Raw genomic sequence first — 17,428 nt, 5'->3', positions numbered from 1 at the left:
CTCTACAGTGGGTGGGTTGCCCACTGTTCCATCCTGGGGAGTGCAAAGCCACAGTCTCACAAGTGGATGACAGTCTCCACTGGTTCTGGAGGGGGCATGGTGCCCAGAGTGCTTCATCCTGCTAAGGAGAGAGGTAGTGGATGACAGTCTCCACTGGTTCTGGAGGGGGCATGATGCCCAGAGTGCTTCATCCTGCTAAGGACAGAGGTAGTGGATGTATCTCTCCACTGGTTCTGGAGGGGGCATGGTGCCCAGAGTGCTTTATCCTGCTTGTGACGGACTGAGTAGAATCAGTGCCCTTGGCGCTCATGAGCCAGCGGTGCTTGGAGCAGCGGTGCCCTGTTCAGCAGTGCTTGAGGCGGCGGGGCCCTGTTCAGCGGTGCTTGAGGCGGCGGTGCCCTGTTCAGCGGTGCTTGGAGCAACGGTGCCCTGTTCAGCGGTGCTTGGAGCGGTGGTGCCCTGTACAGCGGTGCTTGGAGCGGCGGTGCCCTGTCCAGCGGTGCTTGGAGCGGCAGTGCCCTGTTCAGAGGTGCTTGAGGTGGCAAGGCCCTGTTCAGCGGTGCTTGAGGCGGCGGTGCCCTGTTCAGCAGTGCTTGGAGCAGCGGTGCCCTGTTCAGCGGGGCTTGAGGCGGCGGGGCCCTGTTCAGCGGTGCTTGAGGCGGCGGTGCCCTGTTCAGCGGTGTTTGGAGCGGCGGTGCCCTGTTCAGTGACTCAGCTGCTGGCGGTCCTCTCTGTCCCAGCGGGGCTTGTGCTGGCGGTCCTCTCTGTCCCAGCGGGGCTTGTGCTGGCGGTCCTCTCTAGCCCAGCGGGGCTTGTGCTGGCAGTCCTCTCTAGCCCAGCGGGGATTATGCTGGCAGTCCTCTCTGTCCCAGCAGGGCTTGTGCTGACGGTCCTCTCAGTCCCAGCGGGGCTTGTGCTGGCGGTCCTCTCCGTCCCAGCGGGGATGATGGCGGTGGCCTCCTGGCCAGCGGTGATGATGGCTGTGGCCTCCTGGCCAGCGGGGATGATGGCAGTCGCCTCCTGGGCAGCGGGGAGGATGGCGGTCGCCGTGCTGCTCTTCCCAGACTTTTCTGGTTCTTGTGGCCCTTCCCCACCTTGGAAGGTGTCGCAGCTGACTCCACACTCCCACCGGGACCCCTGGAGCAGCTTTGGTGGCTGGACTCTTCCCCCTCTCCCGCCGGGCACTGGCCAACTTTTGATGCTTGACAGGTGGGGGTCTGTCCGTGCTGTGGCTCCATGCCACACTGGCTGCCCTGGTGGCCGGTGCACTCCAGATTCCGGTGATTACAGGCACCACTGGTTCCGGAGATGTTGTGGCTGAGGTGCTAGTTCGGGACCTAGGAGACAGATGGGGTGGGGGAGGTGTGGGAAAGAGGTCAAGGTTGGACAGGAAAAGTTTTTGGGAGACACTGGGACGGGTAGCTGGAGGGGGTTTGGGAGTGGAGGAAGAGGTTGTGGTTGTAGGAGGTGTTCGTTTGCTGACTTTGGGTGAAGGTGCATTGGCTGGAGGCTGTCGTCAGGTGGATGGCTGTTGGGTGGGTGTGTGCCTGCGTGTGATGCTTGCGTGAGTGCCTGTGGGATGTGTGGTGCTTATGTTTGCCAGAGCTTCCCTTGTGTGTTGACGTGTGTGCATGTTGGTCTGAAGGTGTGCTTGTGATAGGCTGGGGTGCAGGGGATTGGGTCTGGGTGGAGGAAGTTGGAGGGGGGAGGCTAGACATAGGGACAATGGCTGCCATCAGTGCTGAGGCCAGAGTCTGAAAAGCACGCTAAACGGCCACCTGAACAGAATGGATGCCCTCCAGGAATGCATTTGTTTGTTGCAACTGCCTTTCGACACCCTGGATGGCATTCAAAATGGTAGACTGCCCAACAGTGAGGGACCTGAGGAGGTCAATGGCCTCCTCACTGAGGGCAGCAGGGGTGACTGGGGCAGGGCCTGAGGTGCCTGGGGCGAAGGTGATGCCCACCCTCATGGGTGAGCGGGCACGGGGCAAAGGCTGAGGGGCTGCTGGGAGGGCGGTGCTGGTAGGAGGGGTGGCGGCTGTACCTGTAGATGCAGGGGGCTGTCAGAGTCACCAGATCCTCAGGGTCTGTGCACGTTCCCAACACTTCCACCACAAGACAGCTCCAATACTCTGATTAGATTTATCACAGAGTCTAAGAGAGTCCAAGTGGGGAAAAGGGGATTAGGACGGGAACAGATGGGAAGGAGACCTGTAGGAAGCAAAAGGTTAAAACACAACATCAAAATTATATCTCATGAAATCAGTACCATGCTACAACTCTAAGCTTCGTCTTTTCCAAAAAAACATGAACAACCCTAAAATAGTCCTAAAACTGACTAGGCTTTAGATGACCGAATGCCTGAGGAGGAAACAGGAAAAGTTAAATAGGACTTTCAGATTTGAGTACTTTCTTTAGCATGAGAATCAGGAAACACTCTGAGCAATTTCTAAACAACCATATGAATCTCCTTTTAAGAATATATATCAGGAACACACAGCATTACATCTAGAACTCTGGTATTGTTGTGTTCATCTCAGAAAAAACATTGGGAAGTGAATTGCGCACATTGCAGATTTTTATATGAGTATTAAACACCATAAAGGATAGTGCACCATGAAATCACACAACGTAGATTCAAGGAATAAATCACGCAACGTGTCAACTTGAAATGCTACCAAGAAAATGTCTTAGAATAGTAGCGCACAGTAATTTACATTATTTATACACGAGGAAAGAATTGCGCGTCTTGCCGATTCAAATGCCACCATGCAAATGCCAAGAAATGGTAGCGCACAATGAACAACATGAAAAGCACTCAGGGAAAGAATTGCGCGTCTTGTCGATTCAAATGCCACCATGCAAATGCCAAGAAATGGTAGCGCACAATGAATAACATGAAAAAACACTCAAGGAAAGAATTGCGCGTGTTGCCGATTCGAATGCCACCATGTAAATGCCAGAAAACGGTAGAGCACAATGAACAGCATGAATTACACACAAGAAGTGAATCGCGCGTTTCGCCGATTCGAATGCCACCATGTAAATGTCAAGAAAAGGTAGCGCGCAATGAACAACAAAGTTAAATGCTCATGAAACGAGTTGCACGTCTTGCCAACTCGTAAAACATCATGTAAATGTCAAGAAATATCAGCGCGCAATGAACAACAATGTAATAACAAACTCAAATCTTTATTGAATAAATTGCGCGTCCGCCCTATTTGCAAACCACCATACAAATGTCAAAAAATGGCAGCACACAAGTAATCTGTTATTCATTTAAGAATTAAAATCAAGAATATGAAAATTCTCAATTACGGTGTTGGGAAATGTCCAAACACCGTCTTACCGCCTGGAAACAGTGATCACCAATGAGAGATGAGTGCAGAAGACTGGAAAATCCAAATAGGCCGCCGGGACAGGAGCTCAGGAAGAAGCTGCTGCTCTGCACCGGGACCTCTGAATAGTGAGCACTGGAAGTTGGGCTGACTCTCTTTTATAGAGTCTTGGCCAAGCCTAGAACCCAGCCCAGGCATGTTGCAGGGAAAGTCTCTAGAAGGCCCTGGAAAGGGACCACACCCTAACACACTCTGAATGTCTGCAGCAATACATTGCAAATGTACAGTATTTATAAGCACCTTAAAAATGAATCTTTTGGATGGAATTCTGCAATGCAAAAGGTTAAACAATAACATATCATCACAATGCATAAATTACATTATCTTGCGAGTGGTGGGTTTTTGCATTCTAGATGCCCGTAGAGCACACACTGTCCTGGTGTTGACAGGGGCACAGATGTTGCCGCCACCACAAGGGAGCTCCCATCAGAGGACGAGTCGGTGTCGCTGGTCTCAGCTCCTGTCCCTGGCGTGGAGCTCCCCTCGCCCTCTGTCCCACTGGTGAATTCAGACTCCGTAGTGTAGCCCTCCAGGGCCATGTGGGATGCAGCTCCCTTGTGCTCCGGCGCCACTGCTCCTCCGCCTGATAATGCTAATGTACACAAGAACAGGGAGACCACAAAAAGGGGGGGACAACAGAAGAAAGACATGTTCAGTGCATGCATTACCGCTACCGTTGGCGGACACGACAGACACAGAAGCCCCCTGCACTACCCCGCGCTCCTGGGCTCCACTGTTCAATCCCTGGGAAATGTCCTACTAGGATATGGACGACATCTGCACACATGGATGAATCAGGGGGATGACTAGGTGTACTTGGCACTCTACAGAGGTGGGGTGGGGTGCCACATGGTCTGCCTTACGGAGGGACTGTGCCTACTAAACTCGCCCTGGCCTAGGGAAACCCACATCCCACCTCCCCCACCCAGACACCTCCACTGCGTGAAAATCAGCAGGATGAGAGTGTACTCACCTCCTTGTGGCTGCTGTGATACCCTCAAGCGCCCATCCAACTCTGGGTACGCCACCGCCAGGATCCTGAACATCAGGGGGGTCATGGTCACCCCTCCCACGTTGGGAGGCCATCCCCAGCTGAGCCTCCGCCGTCTTCTTGCTCCAGCGGCGAATGTCCTCCCATCTTTTCCGGCAGTGGGTGCTCCGTCTGTAGTAGACCCCCAGGGTCCGGACGTCCTTGGCGATGGCACACCAAATATATTTTTTCTGAATGAATTGTACATGGGGAAAAGAAAAGTTATTAACAACTGCACCGTCACAGTCATTGGCCCCCATCCCTACCCTTGCCATGTGGCACATGCACTCACCGTCATCGGTGTACATCGTCATTGGCTCCTGGGACCCATAGGGTCCAATGTTAACCAAGGCAGCATTGGGCCGCGGTTTCTCGACCGCCTACCGCGACATTGTACAACGCCAGCGCAGTTACCTCACATCCCATTGTCCCACTTTAGAGGTCAGGGAGCCGCCATTTCAGGGGCCCACATGGCTTCATTTTTAAGTGCGTCACACATACCTAGGCCTAGACTCAACACACATACAGGCCACTTTTCGGATTAGGATTTGTGTTCTGTGTAAACTGTGGGTACGTACCTCTGAGTTGTTTGACTCTGTGCTCGCTGTTGTCCTTCATAGGCACCGTCCGCTGGGACATGTGAGGAGATGGCGGCATCCTCCGGTGTACAGACCACTGGTGGACCTGTCGACAATGGAGGAAAGACATGTGATCATCACATACAGGCTTGACCGTGCCACAATCCAGGAACTGTGTACCCAGCTAGAGCCAGACCTGATGTCAGCTATCCGCCATCCCACAGGAATCCCCCATCAAGTGCAGGGGCTGTCAGTGCTCCATTTCCTTGCAAGTGGGTCATTTCAAACAACAGTGGCCATAGCATTAGGGATGTCCCAGCCTATGTTTTCCAACGTGTTGTCCAGAGTGTTGTCTGCCCTGCTGAAACACATGTGGAGCTACATCGTTTTCCCTCAGGTGGAGGATTTGCCTACAGTGAAAGGTGATTTCTATGCCCTGGGACATATCCCTAACATCATAGGTGCCATTGATGATACCCATGTGGCTTTGGTCCCCCCCGCAGGAGTGAACAGGTGTATAGAAACCGTAAGAGTTATCATTCCATGAATGTGCAGATGGTGTGTTTGGCAGACCAGTACATCCCCCTTGTGAATGCCCAGTTCCCTGGCTCATGTCATGATGCCTACATCCTGCGGAATAGCAGCATCCCTTATGTGATGGGTCAACTCCAGAGGCACTGTGTGTGGCTATTAGGTGAGCACCTGGAAGCAAGACAGTGGGAATGGTTGTCTGGGTCTGGGGTTATCCCTCCAGGTTAGTGTGTGTCTAAAAGTTGTCCCTCGCCATTTGCAGGTGACTCTGGTTACCCCAACCTGTCATGGTTACTGACCCCAGTGAGGAATCCCAGGACAAGGGTAGAGGAACGCTACAATGAGGCCCATGGGCAAACACAGCAGATAATCGAGCGGACCTTCGGCCTCCTGAAGGCCAGGTTCAGGTGCCTCCATATGACAGGTGGATCTCTATTCTACTCACCAAAGAAGGTGTGCCAGATCATCGTGGCCTGCTGTATACTTCACAACTTGGCTTTGCAACGACAGGTGCCTTTTCTGCAGGAGGATGGTCCAGATGGCTGTGTTGTTGCAGCTGTGGAGCCTGTGGACAGTGAAGACGAGGAAGCAGAAGAAGAGGACATGGACAACAGGGACTCGGTGATCCACCAATGCTTCTAGTGAGACACAGGTAAGAATACAAACCTGCCTACTACATGTACTTTAACACTATTACCTCTCTACTGTCTGTCATTTTCACCCAGTGTATGTTCACTGAGTTGTCACTTTCCCTTACGATTTCACAGATGTGGGTCCCACTGTGTGACATCTGCTTTGATTCCTCATGGACTAGAGCTGTGTGACATAGGTATGTTGACATTACAATTGAAAGATCTTTTAGCCACAGTAATTGCTGATACACTATTCCGAAATCACAGACTGACTCCAGATTGTTTTGTGATTCAAGGGTGTTTATTTATGTGTAAAGTAATGGGCGGGGTTGCAAAATGGTGAGGGTTGGTGGTGGAGGAATGTCCATGGCAGAGTCCAGTCTATTAGTCTCACAGGTGCATTGCCCAAATGGGCATAGGAAGTGGAGCTGAGGCAGTTTAAGGATGGACAGAGTGACAGTGTGGGACAGTAGGATGACAATCAGGGCGGTCTCATTTCTTGGCGGGGGTCTTGGCATGGTTCTCTGTCTTTGTCCTGGTTCTCAGGGACCGTTTGTGGGGTGGTTCTCCCTCTGCAGGGGATTGTGGGGTGCTGGTGTGGTGGTCCTGTGGCGGTGCCTTCTGTCCACTAGCGCCGGCGGAGTTGGTGGGCAGTTCATCGTCCATGCTAGTGTCAGGGGCCCCTTGTTGTGCCACAGTGTCCCTCCTGGTGTTGAGTAGTTCCTTCTGCACCCCTACGATGGTGCCCAGGGTGGAATTGATGGATCTGAGTTCCTCCCTGAAGCCCAAATACTGTTCCTCCTGCAGGTGCTGGGTCTCCTGAAACTTGACCAGTACCGTTGCCATTGTCTCCTGGGAGTGGTGGTAGGCTCCCATGATGGAGGAGAGGGCCTCACAGAGAGTGAGTTCCCTTGGCCTGTCCTCCCCCTGTCGCACAGCAGCCCTCCCAGTTCCCCTGTGTACCTGGGCCTCCGTCCCCTGGACCGTGTGCCCACTGCCACTGCCCCCAGGTCCCTGTTGTTGTTGGGGTGGTGGGTTAGCCTGGGTTCCCTGTAGTGGTGGACACACTGCTGATTGACGTGTCCTGGGGACAGCGGTATGGGCCCGCTGGGTGGGTGCTGTGCTGGTGTTTCTGTGGTGGCCTGTGACTGTGTGAGGGGAACCGACTGTCCTGAGGTCCCCGATGGGCTGGGCTGGTCATCTAGATCCAGTTGGACAGAGCTGCTGTCATCACTGTGGGCCTCTTCTGTTGGTGGTGTGGACATGTGTGGACACTCCTGTCCGGTGACGTTGGGTAAGGGTCCTGCAGGGGTATAAAAGCATGTTTATTACATCTGTGTGTGGCATGGTGTGCAATGGGTGGGTGACCGTGTACCCCAGTGCTTGCATTCCTGTGTGGGACCTTGTGTGATGGTGGTTTAGGGGGGTGTATGGGTTTGTGCAGTGGGCATGCTTTAGTGATGGGTGTCCATGCTTTGGTGTTGCATGCATGCATGGCTTGGTGTTGGGATGGGTGGGTTGTGATGTTGGGACATTTGTGAGGAGTTGGGGTGATGGGGGTGGGGGTATGTAATGGCATGCAGGTAGCGTGGGGGATGAAATAGTTAAGATTTGACTTACCAGAGTCCATTCCGCCATCTTCAATTTTCAAAAGAATAAGAGTCTTACTTCATAGAAAACAATGGAAACATGAATTTTACAGAAAGTACCTGGTTTGTGACAAAAATAAAGCTGCGCCGGAAAAGTCAGCAATGCGTTGATTCCTTACTCACAAGTGAGGCCGTGCATCATTTCTTCTCCGGTCGAGTAGGTGATGCATCATTTTTCTGCTTCGCAAAAGAGCAATGCAGCGATTTCTGGACAGGGCACCTGGGATCCGCACAGGTTCTCAATGAATTTGAAGCCCAGCGACGTTGAATGTGAAATCCAGTCGGACGGTGTTGAAAAGCACGCATTGTTATCAGTAGCCGCAAGCAGGTGCTGTGTAGTTATTCCAGCCACAATGCATCAATCTCCCAGCCGGGGTGCAGGTGGAGTGTCGATTACAGCCGTGCAGTGGGTGGCACGTCGATAATCAGCCACGTTGCAGATGGTGCGTCGAAAATTCCCCGCACAGTGTTCTGGTCGTGGATTTCAGTCCTTGTTCTGCCAACTTCACCCTTCAAGGGCCCAGGGACTGGATGGGGCACCACTTGGCAGGGCAGGAGTCTCAGCAGAGATTCCAGGTACTGGCAGAGGAAGTCTTTGATAGCCCTGAGACTTCAAAATAGGAGGCATGCTCAGTCCAAGCCCTTGGAGATTCTTCTCAAGCAGTACACAACAAAGTCCAGTCTTTGTCCCCTTTCACAGGCAGAAGCAGCAACTACAGGATAGCTCAACAAAGCACAGTCATGTGCAGGGGCAGCACTTCTCATCAGCTCTTCAGCTCTTCTCCTTGGCAGAGATTCCTCTTGAATCCAGAAGTGATCTAAAGTCTGGGGTTTTGGGTCCACTACTTCTACCCTTTTCTGCCTTTGAAGTAGGCAAACTTCAAAGAAAAGTATCTTTTGTTCACCAGATCCTGCATTGCCCAGGCCAGGTCCCAGACACACACCAGGGGTTTGGAGACTGTATTTTGTGAGGGCAGGCACAGTACATTCAGTTGTAAGTGACCACTCCTCCCTCCACTCTAGCTCTGATGGCTCATCAGGATATGCAGGCTACACCCCAGCTCCTTTTGTGTCACTGTCTAGAGGAGATTCACAAACAGCCCAACTGTCAGTCTGATCCAGACAGGTAATCCACGAACAAGCAGAGTCACAGACTGGTTTAAGCAAGAAAATGCCCACTTTCTAAAAGTGGCATTTTCAAACTTGCAATCTGTTATACCTGACAGCCTTAGGGTGGTCACCCCTAACTTTTTGCCTGCCTCCCTCCACTTTTTGGACACTATTTCTGCTTGTTTTTAGACATCTGTGTGTGGCATGGTGTGCAATGGGTGGGTGACCGTGTACCCCAGTGCTTGCATTCCTGTGTGGGACCTTGTGTGATGGTGGTTTAGGGGGGTGTATGGGTTTGTGCAGTGGGCATGCTTTAGTGATGGGTGTCCATGCTTTGGTGTTGCATTCATGGCTTGGTGTTGGGATGGGTGGGTTGTGATGTTGGGACATTTGTGAGGAGTTGGGGTGATGGGGGTGAGGGTGGGGGTATGTAATGGCATGCAGGTAGGGTGGGGGTTGCAATAGTTAAGATTTGACTTACCAGAGTCCATTCCGCCATCTTCTCCTGCGAGGCCCTCAGAAAGCAGAATCGCCAAGACTTTCTCCTCCCATGTTGTTAGCTGTGGGGAAGGAGGTGGGGGTCCACCGCCAGTCCGCTGAACCGCAAGGTGGTGTCTTGAGACCACAGAACGCGCCTTCCCCCGTAGGTCATTCCACCTCTTCCTGATGTCATCCTGATTTCTTGGGTGCTGTCCCACTGCGTTGACCCTGTCCACTATTCTTCGCCATAGCTCCATCTTCCTTGCAATGGAGGTGTGCTGCAACTTTGATCCGAATAGCTGTGGCTCTACCCAGACGATTTCCTCCACCAGGACCCTGAGCTCCTCCTCCGAGAACCTGGGGTGTCTTTGCCGTGCCATGGGGTGGTGTGGGTGATGTGTGGGGTCGTGTATGTGGTGATAAGTGTGCTGATATGTAGTGGGGTGCTGTGTGAGGTGCGTGGAAGTTAAGGGGGTGATGGTGTTGTGTGCCTGTGGATGCTTGTATTGTTGATGGTGGTGTCTCTCTCTGTGCTTCTTTCTCAGTTGTTGTCGTAGGGGTTTGTGGGTGATGTGGGTGTGTGTTTTATATTGTAATGGGTGTGTGGGAGTGGGGTGTGTATGTGTATCAGGTGTGTGTGTGTTTCGAATTGTCCAATGTGGTGGTGTTTTGTAAGAGTGTGTGTATTTGGAACGTCGGCCGTGTGTCCCTAATGGAATACCGCGGTTGAAAGACCGCCGCGTGGATTCGTGTGTCGTGATAGTGTGGGCATATTTCTGTTGGCTTGACGGTGGAGGTTTTGTTTTCACCAGTTTATCACTGACCTTTGGTGTGGTGGACTTGTGTGGGTGTCTGAATTTTGACGGATTCCGTGCTGTGGGTCATAATAGCTGTGGCAGATTTCCGCGGGCGCGGCAGTGTGTTGGTGGTTTTCTGCACGGCGGTAATCGGCTTTTACCGCCAATGTTGTAATGACCGCCTAAGTCCTTTGGAATGTGTACCCTCCTCTCAGGCTGCCCTGAGGTACTGCTGCCAGCATCTCTACTAGACTGGCTCCTCTTTTCTAATTTCCTTAAACTAAGCTCATGAGCCAGCGGTATCTTCTTCTCTTCAATGGCCAGTCTCCTCTCGTCCATCTCCCTTTGCATCCCAAACTTCTCTTACTCCAACTGGTAAGCCCTCTCTGCCTGTCTTTGCAGCAACTCTTCAGGAGTCAGACCTTTGGATGACACATATCTACCTGCCCTGGAGACCCTCCCCCAGGCATAACAGGTACATCCACTACCACATTATGAATATTCTGCACCTCCTCATCCTCATCCTCCTCCGCTGTATGTCCACCAGCCCCCTTGGCTGTCACTCAGGCCCCCAGTGCCTTCTGCACCTCTTCCTTCCTGGTGGAGCTCTTAATGGACAGGCAAGTTCCTTATAGAACTGTTTCAATTGGGCAACTGTGTAACTTTCCAACTTCCCTAACTCAGAAACAGCTCCAGCTGGTGCATCTCCAGGATTGGGACATGATGGCAAGTTAAAAGTGCAAAGTTCCAAGGCAGAACAAAAGAGTTCCCAATGAGAAGTTCAAAAATCACAAAAAATGGAAGCAGATAAAGTCCAAATAAAGAAAAAGCTAAATCACAAAAAAGTGGTATGTGGTCATGTAATGGTCTGCATTGAAAACAGTAGTGTCCACTTAATCCCTGGATATGAAGTACAAATACAAGTCCAATCCTCACCGCTGATCACCATTGTTAGAAATGGGGTTTCTGGTTGGCGGTCAGTTTGCACTCTGTCCAAGCAGGGACCCTCACTCTAGTCAAGGCAATGAAGTTACACACTCAAGATAACCCATGCTCATCCCCTTGGTAGCTTGCCACAAGTAGTCAGGCTTATCTCAAAGGCAATGTGTAAAGTATTTGTACCAACATACACCGTAATACAGAGAAAACACTACAAAATGGACACCACACCAGTTTAGAAAAATAGGTAATATTTATCTAAATCATACAAGACCAAAACAACAAAAAATCCAGCATACACAAATCAAGATATGAATTTTCAAAAGAATAAGTCTTACTTCATTGAAAACAATGGAAACATGAATTTTACAGAAAGTACCTGGTTTGTGACAAAAATAAAGCTGCGCCGGAAAAGTCAGCAATGCGTTGATTCCTTACTCACAAGTGAGGCCGTGCATCATTTCTTCTCCGGTCGAGTAGGTGATGCATCATTTTTCTGCTTCGCAAAAGAACAATGCAGCGATTTCCGGACAGGGCACCTGGGATCCGCACAGGTTCTCAATGAATTTGAAGCCCAGCGACGTTGAATGCGAAATCCAGTCGGACGGTGTTGAAAAGCACGCATTGTTATCAGTAGCCGCAAGCAGGTGCTGTGTAGTTTCTCCAGCCACAATGCATCAATCTCCCAGCCGGGGTGCAGGTGGAGTGTCGATTACAGCCGTGCAGTGGGTGGCACGTCGATAATCAGCCACGTTGCAGATGGTGCGTCGAAAATTCCCCGCACAGTGTTCTGGTCGTGGATTTCAGTCCTTGTTCTGCCAACTTCACCCTTCAAGGGCCCAGGGACTGGGTGGGGCACCACGTGGCAGGGCAGGAGTCTCAGAAGAGATTTCAGGTACTGGCAGAGGAAGTCTTTGATAGCCCTGAGACTTCAAAATAGGAGGCATGCTAAGTCCAAGCCCTTGGAGATTCTTCTCAAGCAGTGCACAACAAAGTCCAGTCTTTGTCCCCTTTCACAGGCAGAAGCAGCAACTACAGGATAGCTCAACAAAGCACAGTCATGTGCAGGGGCAGCACTTCTCATCAGCTCTTCAGCTCTTCTCCTTGGCAGAGATTCCTCTTGAATCCAGAAGTGATCTAAAGTCTGGGGTTTTGGGTCCACTACTTCTACCCTTTTCTGCCTTTGAAGTAGGCAAACTTCAAAGAAAAGTATCTTTTGTTCACCAGATCCTGCATTGCCCAGGCCAGGTCCCAGACACACACCAGGGGTTTGGAGACTGTATTTTGTGAGGGCAGGCACAGTACATTCAGTTGTAAGTGACCACTCCTCCCTCCACTCTAGCTCTGATGGCTCATCAGGATATGCAGGCTACACCCCAGCTCCTTTGGTGTCACTGTCTAGAGGAGATTCACAAACAGCCCAACTGTCAGTCTGATCCAGACAGGTAATCCACAAACAAGCAGAGTCACAGAATGGTTTAAGCAAGAAAATGCCCACTTTCTAAAAGTGGCATTTTCAAACTTGCAATCTGTTATACCTGACAGCCTTAGGGTGGTCACCCCTAACTTTTTGCCTGCCTCCCTCCACTTTTTGGACACTATTTCTGCTGGTTTTTAGACGCTTCACACTTTACCAATGCTAACCAGTGCTAAAGTGCATATGCTCTCTACCTTTAAACATGGTAACATTGGATCATACCCAATTGGACTATTTAATTGACTTACAAGTCCATAGTACTGTGCACTATATGTGCCCAGGGCCTGTAGATTAAATGCTACTAGTGGGCCTGCAGCACTGGTTGTGCCACCCACTTAAGTAGCCCCTTAACCTTGTCTCAGGCCTGCCATTGAAGGCCTGTGTGTGCAGCTTCACTGCCAATTCGACTTGGCATTTAAAAGTACTTGCCAAGCCTAAAACTACCCTTTCTCTACATTTAAGACGCCCCTAAGGTATGCCCTAGGTATCCCATAGGCAGGGTGCTGTGTAGGCAAAAGGCAGGACATGTACCTATGTAGTTTACATGTCCTGGTAGTGTAAAACTCCCAAATTCGGTTTTACACTGCTGTAAGGCCTGCGCCCTTCATAGGCTAACATTGAGGCTGTCCTCACATATTTTTTGAGTGGTAGCTGCTGATCTGAAAGGAATAGGAAGGTCATATTTAGTATGGCCAGAATGGTGATATAAAATCCTGCTGACTGGTGAAGTTGGATTTAATATTACTATTTTAGAAATGTCACTTTTTGAAAGTGAGCATTTCTCTGCACTTAAATCTTTCTGTGCCTTACAATCCATGTCTGGCTGGGTTTAGTTGACAGCTCCTTGTGCATTCACTCAGACACACCCGAAACACAGGATACTCAGCCTCACTTGCATACATCTGCATTTTGAATGGGTCTTCCTGGGCTGGGCGGGTTGAGGGCCTGCTTTCACACAAAGGACTGCCCCACACCCACTACTCGGACCCTGGCAGACAGGATTGAACTAAAAGGAGACCTGGTGCACTTCTAAGCCTCTCTTTGAAGTCTCCCCCAATTCAAAGGCACATTTGGGTATATAAACAGGGCCTCTGCCCATTCCAAATCAGGCAATTTCTGGAGACTTTCTGGAGTGGAAACTTGTAACCGGAACCTGCATCCTGCCAAGGAGAACAGCTTTCAGTGAAGGACTGCTGCCTTGCTGTTGCCCTGCTGCCTTGCTGCTCCCTGGCTGTGGTGAAGAAGTGCTCTCCAAGGGCTTGGATGGAGCTTGCCTCCTGTTCTCTGAAGTCGCAGGACCAAAAAGACTTCTCTCTTGCAACTGGACTCCTTGTGCGTCGAAAATTAGACGCACAGCTTGGTAAAAATGACGCACAGCCTGCCCTGCGGTGAAAAATTCACTGCACGCCAAACAGGAACGACGCAGCGCTTGTGACTTCACTCCACAAGCCCAGGATTCCACGCACAGACCCCGGGGCATCAGAAAACCCCGCAACCCGAAGAGGATCCACGACGAGTGCCGGAAATCGACGCACAGCCGTCCCCGCGCGAAAAAACTAAACGACACATCACCGTGTGCTGCCCGAGAAATAGACGCACACCTCCTTTGTTTCCACGCTTCTGCTCCTCTGCAGCCCATTGTGGAGATTTTTCACGTGAACCAGGTACTTTGTGCTAAAAGAGACTTTGTTTGCTTTAAAAAAGACTTAAGACACTTTGGGGGTGATTCTGACCCCGGCGGTCTTAGACCGCCGGGGCCAGGGTCGGCGGGAGCACCGCCGACAGGCCGGCGGTGCCCTGCAGGGCATTCTGACCGCGGCGCTTTGGCCGCGGTCAGTGCAGGAAAACCGGCGGTCTCCCGCCGGTTTTCCGCTGCCCCTAAGAATCCTCCAAGGAGGCGCAGCTCGCTGCGCCGCCGAGGGGATTCTGACCCCCCCTACCGCCATCCTGTTCATGGCGGGAAAGCCGCCATGAACAGGATGGCGGTAGGGGGGGTCGCGGGGCCCCTGCAGTGCCCATGCCAATGGCATGGGCACGGCAGGGGCCCCCGTAAGAGGGCCCCGCAAAGTATTTCAGTGTCTGCCTTGCAGACACTGAAATACGCGACGGGTGCCACTGCACCCGTCGCACCTTCCCACTCCGCCGGCTCGATTACGAGCCGGCATCCTCGTGGGAAGGGAGTTTTTCCCTGGGCTGGCGGGCGGTCTTTTGGAGACCACCCGCCAGCCCAGGGAAAAACTCATAATACCCTCCGCGGTCTTCTGACCGCGGAGCGGTATAATGGAGGGCGGAATTCTGGCGGGCGGCCTCCGCCGCCCGCCAGAATCAGAATCACCCCCTTTATATCACTTTTCAGTGATATCTCTACATTTACTTATTACATCTTTGATCGTTTTGACCTGCAAATATCCAGATAAATATTATATATTTTTCTAAACACTGTGTGGTGTATTTTTGTCGTGCTATATAGTGTTATTGTATGATTTATTGCACAAATATTTTAAGATTGCCTTCTACGTTAAGCCTGACTGCTCAGTGCCAAGCTACCAGAGGGTGGGCACAGGATAATTTGGACTGTGTGTGACTTACCCTGACTAGAGTGAGGGTCCTTACCTGGACAGGGGGCAACCTGACTGCCAACCAAAGACCCCATTTCTAACACAATCTAAAAACCAACTTCACTAAAATACGTATTTTTACATTGTGAGTTCAGAGACCCCAAACTCCATATTTCTATCTGCTTTCACAGGGAAACTGCACTTTAAAGTTATTTAAAGGCAGCCCCCATGTTAACCTATGAGAGTGATAGGCATTGCAACAGTGAAAAACGAATTTGGTAGTATTTCACTGTTAGGACATGTGAAACACATCAGTACATGTCCTACCTTTAACATACACTGTACCCTGCCCATGGGACTACCTAGGTCCTGCCTTAGGGGTGCCTTACATGTATGAAAAGGGAAGGTTTGAGCATGGCAAGTGGGTACAGTTGCCAGGTTGAATTGGCAGTTTAAAACTGCAGTGGAAGGTCTGAGCCATGTTTACAGGGTTATTTATGTGGGTGGCACAACCAGTGCTGCAGGCCCACTAGTAGCATTTGATTTACAGGCTCTGGGCACCTCTAGTACACTTTACTAGGGACTTACTAGTAAATCAAATATGGCAATTATGAAAAAGCCAATTACACATACATTTTACACAGGGAGCACTTACACTTTGGCACTGGTCAGCAGTGGTAAAGCGCCCAGAGCAACAGAAACAGCAAAAACAGAGTCCAGCACACAGCAACAACCTGGGAAGCAGAGGCAAAAAGTTAGGACACCATACCAAGGATGCCAGGTCTAACCTTCACCACAAACAATACAACATTTCTGTTATATGAAAAGAACAACTAACAAGATATAGCACAAACCTGGCTCAATAACATGAAATTTGATGGGTTTGAACCCCCAATTTTAACCAAAAGTCAGGTCACTTAAATTCACCCTGGTAAGCAACTTTACACTCAAAGAGCACAATGCAAAAGAAACAAAGACAGTGTGCTTCCAGCTCTTAAAAAGCAAGTCAAAATGTGTCTTCTTAAAGAGAGTGATTTCAAAACATCTGTTCAAGTCATCATACTCTTGCATTTGGTTGGTAGTAATGCCCCACTCACTGGCCTTCCATAGTCCACAATGGCACTCATTAGTCACACCCTCCACACCACAGCATGTCACATACAAGGTTCTGCATAAATGATCACATCATTCCCATCCCGGTGGAACTCTATTGGGTCCACTTACTGGCCTATACCATTTTTGAAGCCGGCTACATTTACAAAGTCATCCTGATCAACACCCCCGCTTACCCTGCAAACAAGCTCTCCATCTCTGGTGGACCTCAGCACAGCTGGAGCCAGGAAACCATCAGACTGCAGACCGAGAAGAAAACATAAAAAAACTGACCGTACACCTTTTCCATCTCTGTACCCAAGATCAGGAACAACATCCTCATATCTATCAGGACCAACCCAAATACTGCTCCAATTTAGGAAAGAGTTGTAGGTGCACTTCTTTTAAGGTAACTATATCACAATGCACTAACACCCATTGGTATTTTATCACGTTTTACATATTGAGGGTATAATTGTTTCTCCAATTTATAGAAGATGTATCTATTGATTAGTCTGCAGGACAGCACTCCAATCTTCAGCCTATCCCCTTTTACTGAAAGATTCAATGTGTCAATGTGGGTATCTATACCAGGCAGAGAACATGAACTTTACCTAATATTATACAGACTCTTGTTTGACACTCCTGAATCTGTTCCAAGTTTAAGCCAGTGTTACTTGATCATCACTGCATTTGTTCAATATTGTGCGCTTACAACTTGCATACATAGGGGCAGATTTATCAATGGGTTGTGTCTCCCTTGTGCCACAAAAGGGAGTGCAAGGGTGACACAAATATTAAGTTAGATTTATCAGCCATGGAGAGCCTCCATGCATGGCCCTGGGTGGCTTGATAAATCTAGAGTAACGAAACGCATCACAAATTGTGGCGTTGTGTTTCTCTTCCCCACGTAGGCGTTCCAAGTGTGGAGCACTGGTGTTACCACATATCCACGCATGGATTTTGGCGCATCCCCAGATTTACCATTATTGGTAGACCTAGGAATGAGTTAGAATGCTATGCCTCCCCAGGTGAGGCGTAACAAAAAGAAATACCTTAATTTCTCCTCGTTTTTTCCTTTTTCTATGTGTACTGTATTCTGCAGCACACATGGAAAGAGGACAATGCCTCAAAGAATGGTTTTTGTGCAGGAA

General features: G+C 50.3%; 1 protein-coding gene across 4 annotated transcripts in view; it reads left to right on the top strand.

Moving 5' to 3' along the window:
- Positions 1–17,428, top strand: part of LOC138267774 (cocaine esterase-like) — a 403,040-nt gene that overhangs the window by 338,932 nt on the left and 46,680 nt on the right. The gene's annotated exons all lie outside the window — the stretch shown is intronic.

Source organism: Pleurodeles waltl, chromosome 12 (genome assembly GCF_031143425.1).
Source record: "Pleurodeles waltl isolate 20211129_DDA chromosome 12, aPleWal1.hap1.20221129, whole genome shotgun sequence".
NCBI classification, from domain to species: Eukaryota; Metazoa; Chordata; class Amphibia; order Caudata; family Salamandridae; genus Pleurodeles; species Pleurodeles waltl.
This window is presented reverse-complemented; position numbering and strand designations above follow the sequence as displayed.